The sequence below is a fragment of the Arachis ipaensis genome, chromosome B8 (assembly GCF_059453495.1).
Source record: "Arachis ipaensis isolate K30076 ecotype BB chromosome B8, ASM5945349v1, whole genome shotgun sequence".
Taxonomy (NCBI): Eukaryota; Viridiplantae; Streptophyta; class Magnoliopsida; order Fabales; family Fabaceae; genus Arachis; species Arachis ipaensis.
The window spans coordinates 13,021,175-13,027,174 of record NC_142443.1 but is presented as its reverse complement, the minus strand read 5'-3'; positions in this window follow the sequence as shown (position 1 = coordinate 13,027,174).

Genomic DNA, 6,000 nt, shown 5'->3' with positions numbered 1-6,000 from the left:
TTCTGACCTCCCTGCACTCAAAGTGGATTTTCTGGAGCTACAGAACTCGAAATGGCGCGCTTCCAATTGAGTTGGAAAGTAGACATCTAGGGCTTTCCAGCAATATATAATAGTCCATACTTTTCTCAAGGATAGACGACGTAAACTGGCGTTCAACGCCAGTTCTCTGCCCAATTCTGGCGTCCAGCGCCAGAAAAGGATTAAAAGTTGGAGTTCAACGCCAGAAATGGATCCAAACCTGGCGTTGAACACCCAAAACAGCCTTATGCACGTGAATTGTTTAAGTCTCAGCCCCAGCACACACCAAGTGGGTCCCAGAAGTGGATCTCTGTACCATCTGTCATAGTCTACTCACTTTTTGTAAACCTAGGCTACTAGTTTAGTATTTAAACAACTTTTAGAAACTTATTTTGCATCTCATGACATTTTAGATCTGAACTTTGTACTCTTTGACGGCATGAGTCTCTAAACTCCATTGTTGGGGGTGAGGAGCTCTGCTGTGTCTCGATGAATTAATGCAAGTATCTCTGTTTTCCATTCAAACACGCTTGTCCTATCTAAGATATCCATTCGCGCTTAACTATGGAGAAGGTGATGATTAGTGGCACTCATCACCTTCCTCAATCCATGAACGTGTGTCTGACAATCACCTCCGTTCTACATCAGATTGAATGAATATCTCTTAGATTCCTTAATGAGAATCTCCGTGGTATAAGCTAGATTGATGGCGGCATTCATGAGAATCCGGAAAGTCTAAACCTTGTCTGTGGTATTCCGAGTAGGATTCTGGGATTGGATGACTGTGACGAACTTCAAACTCGCGAGTGCTGGGCGTAGTGACAGACGCAAAAGGATAGTAAATCCTATTCCGGTACGACTGAGAACCTGCAGATGATTAGCCGTGTGACAGCGCACTTGGACCCTTTTCACTGGAAGGATGGATGGTAGCCATTGACAACGGTGATCCACCAACACACAGCTTGCCATAGGAGGACGTGCGTGCGTGAATCAGAGGACAGAGGAAAGCAGAGATTCAGAAGATAAAGCATCTCCAAAACTCCAACATATTCTCCATTACTGCATAACAAGTAACCTTTAACCCATGCTCTCTTATTCATTCGCAATTCAACTGATAAATATAATTGACCTCCTGACTAAGAATTGCAAGATAACCATAGATTGCTTCAAACCAACAATCTCCGTGGGATTCGACCCTTACTCATGTAAGGTATTACCTGAACGACCCAGTGCACTTGCTGGTTAGTGGTACGAGTTGTGAAAAGTGTGATTCACAATTCGTGCACCTAGGGCTGGAAGTGAGCCGAGCTGAGCCGAGCTAGACCAAGCTCAAGCTCGGCTCACAAAAATTGAGCTTGGCTCACGGCTCGGCTCATTAACAATCGAGCTTATTTCTTAAGCTCAAGCTCGGCTCACCAAAAACTCACGAGCTGACTCGAGCTCACGAGCTGGCTCAAATAAGAGAAACATAAATACATAATCTATAATTCTATATCAATAAATTATAACTTATATATTTTAAAAAATATTTGAAAAGATCAATTTTATATATTGTTTATCTATCAATAAATTATAAATTTTTTATTTATGTCCTATATTAAAATATATATATATATATATATATATATATATATATATATATATATATATATATATATATATATATATATATATATATAATCGAGCCAGCTCACGAGCTAATGAGCTGAGCTTATCCAAGCTCAAGCTCGACTCATTTAATTTATGAGCTCAATTCCAGGCTCAAGCTTGGCTCACTAGCTCACGAGCTTAGCTTATCGAGCTGTTAACGAGTCGAGTTCGAGCTGGCTCATGAGCTGGCTTGACTCACTTCCAGCCCTACGTGCACCATATATATATGTGTAAATATTCTCCGGCCAGCCTTGACTTCGCGGACTGATTTAGAAGCTTGTTATTTTGTATCTTTGGCCTTCTATTCTTATTTTTGTTATTTTATGCTTGATAGTTAAAGTTTTTCTTAGTACGCAAGTTAACTCGTTTCCTGAGCATTGCGCTTTTATTTCGCGATTTTTATTTCATATGTTCTTCAAGGCTCTTGGTTATTATATTCTTTCTGATATTATATGTATACATTAAATTTTAGAGGTCATAATACCACACCATCTCTGTTTTACGGCTTAAGTGTAAGGCTCCGTGTGGTTGGGTGTTACATTTTTTGGTTCCTTTGAGCTGCTACCTCTGCTTCTTCTTTTGATTTTCATCATCCTTCTAAATTTCCTAACAAAAAGTACAAACTTGTCATCTGATAAATAGTCATTGGATTCATCATCCAATGATTTAGTGCAAGATTTAAGAGCCACTCCTTTTCTTTTTGTATTATTTTTTATGTGAGTGATTTCATATGCTAGTAATTTTTCTCTCAGCTCATCATAGGTCATTTGACTTAGGTTACTGCTTTCAGAGATAACAGTAGCCTTAGTTTTTCACTCTATTGTCAAGCTTCTCAAGACTTTTCTCACTAGCATTTGTTTGGAATGAGTAACTCTCATAGCATCCAAGCTATTAATAATGATAGAGAATCTTTCGAACATATCATCAATTGATTCTCCTTTCTTCATAGAGAACATCTCATACTCTTTGCTCAACATGTCAATTCTGGTTTCTTTTACTTGTGTGGTGCCCTCATGTGTGATTTGGAGCTTATCCCAGATTTTTTTTGCTGTTTTGCATCTTGAAACCTTCCGGTATTCCTCGAAATTGATTGCACAGTTTAGCATGTTGACACCCTTGGCATTTAGTTCCACCTTTTTCTTGTCATTTTTATTCCATTCTGCTTTAGCTTTGTGAGTGACAACACCATCAGCGCCAATTTTTGTAGGATTTGAGGACCATTTATGATTACCTTCCATAGGTTGCAATCTACTAACTGAACAAATATCTTCATTTTTTCTTTTCAATAGTTATAGTTTTTTCTATTGAAGAATGAAGGTCTGTTGTTGGACTGTCCTTTTATCAGAGTATAAGCCACTATATTGGAACCCATGTTGTTCGCTATCAGGATCTTTCCTCCAAGCTGTGAAGCTTGATCTCTTTGAGATCAAGCTCTGATACCAATTGATGGTTATTAGTGGTTAAGAGAAGGGGGGTTGAATCTTGTTCTCATTTTTCTTTAGCTTTCAACCTTGAGTTCAGTAGAGATACTTTGAGTAAAAAACAAGATGCATTAAGGTTTTGTCTCTTAACGCAGTAGAAGATGCTTCTGTTTTGTCTCCTATAGTGTCGAATCAGAAATAGAGAAGAAAATAGAGAATGACACACAGATATATTCTAGTTCGGTTACCCAGTGCAATGTAGCCTACATCTAGTCTCCATCACAACATTCACCAATTCTCTCCAGGATCTACCCAATCCTATCTAAGACAAGTCCAAATTCTAACCCAATCTGAACTTGACTAAGACTGAACCTAGCTTTCAAATGTAAAGTACTAACCCAACTTGTAAGGGAACAAGTCCAGATTCTAACCCAACCTGAACTTGACTAAGACTCACCCTAGCTTTCAAATGCAAAGTGCTAACCCAACTTGCAAGAAAACAAGTCCAGATTCTAACCCAACCTGAACTTGACTAGAACTCATCCTAGCTTTCAAATGCAAAGTGCTAACCCAACTTGTAAGAAAATCCCCTCAAGATCATGACACAAAACAGAAATACTAACAAAGAATTTCTGAAATAATTTAAGTTTTTTCTCCAAGTCTAGCTCACTGTCTTTTTTCATTCATTGGCTTTTTCTTACAAACATCACCATGTTTGCCTTTTTCCAATGAAACTCAAACAAACTAAATTGAGAAAAAGAATTACAAAATGAAAATCATGAAGGAGAAGAATAAACAGCTCAAAGAGCTATGGGAACCCAAATGTGTGCTCTTACTCCTTACTCCAATCCTTGACTTTTCACCCCTATTATAGAGGAGTGAAGCTTTCAGGGCTTGAAACCTTCTTCAGCACATGTTGGTTCTCTTCTCCCAATACATAGATGCAACAGCGGCGTTCACAGAGGAGAGAGAGGGTAGAAGCAGTGACATGCAACCATACCTTCAATCTTCTCTTTCAACATTTTTCTTCAAGAATCTTGAATCTGAGCCGTGCATTCTTATTTTGGCCCCAAGTTTATTTCTTGACCGTAGATTTTAAGCAGGGCACCATTGACTTCACCTTCATTTTTTTTCAGAATGGTGCTTGTGACCCATTTGATTTCTTTAATAATCATTGATGAAGCATAAATGGAAAAATATCCTTTTTGTGATTTTCTTCCTGATGAGATATTCCCTTTTGTTATAACTCCTTTGACCTTCTCTTCTTACTTGAAAATGAAAGTTTACTTTTTGTTCTTTACTTTGCCCTAACTCTAGAATTTTTCTTTTCTTTCTTCTTACTTTAGAGTGATGTGATATTAAAGAAAGAGAAGAAGAAAGAATTTTGGTTCGGTGGATGAAGTGAATGGTTCAAATGAAATAGAATTTGAATCACTTAGTTACTGTCTAAGTGAATGAATAAATTTAAATGTTGAGCACCGTTGAGCTTTGGTTTGATTATGGGCTTCCTTTCCATCTTTCATTATTTAACTAGAGGTTTATTTGTTTCAGCCAAGAATTATTTGTAATGGTAGTAATTATATATCCTTGGACCATTGTGTGTGCATTTGGGCTTGAGCATTTGTTTCTTGGGCCAATTGCTTTCTTTCTTTTTTTTTTTTTTGCTTTTTTTTTATGAGAAACATTTGTGATGGAACAAATAGCCCTTGAGTAGTCATGATTGTGTGTAAGTGGATCAGATGTCATTTGTGCTTATTTTATTTCTTCTTGTGCCAATGTGATTAATTTATTTTCTGCACACTAAACAAAACAAATTACACAACCAATTGGATAATAGCCCAATAATATTTAGTCATTATCTTAATCATAGTTTGGTTCTCTAAACACATCAGACCTTTTATGATGATAAAATAAAAATAGAAGATATGGAATAATATTGTACATATTTAAGTTAATTTTATTTTTTTAACAACCAAATTTGTCATAACATAACCGATAAACAATGACAATAGATACAGATTGAATATACTTCGAGTATAATATACATTTTATATTTTGTACAGAACAATATTAGTTTTAATTTATATATTTAGTATTATTGGGTATTAAAAATAAATAGTATTTGTATTATTTGCATTTTGTATGACCTTCTTCAACTTCAACCATAATTAGATCCAAAAGTTTGTCCACCTCATTAAAAACAAATGTAATCTAATTAGTTTCGATCTGATAGTGCTATACATTGGTATAATTATATAAACATTAACTTTAGCGAGTTAACGATATAGTATTTGATCACCATAGAAATATTTTTACAAAGAATTATCAATCAATCATGTATGACTTCTGATGAAAATAATATATTCAACATAGATACTGTTTGTTAGGTAAAAAATAATAGATTGACAAAGACAATTTATTATAATATATATTTATTTTAACAAATATTCTTCTATCTAATACTGTAAAAATACATTGACCACCTTAAATTACTATAGATTCAACTTTCATTGATAGCGGTAGAATGTCTAAACGAGACATTTTTGGATTATAATATTCATCAAACAAATAATCAATAAAACATTCATCCATGTCTTCTCATTTTGAGTACATTTATACATAAAAAAAAAATTACACATAAAAAAAACAGAAATAGAAAAAAATCATAATTAACTAATAAAATTAATTTATATTTATTGTATTTAATTTAAATAAATAAAAAATTATCTTATTTTAGTTTATTCTTTAATTCATATGATTTGAATTTAACTTAATACGTATAATTTGATTTAATTTAATTATTAGTTAAAATATTTCAGTTATCTATTTTATTTATAAATTTATTATTTTAATAATTAATCAATTAATTATATTAATTAATACACATAATTACTATAATTTATTTATTTTA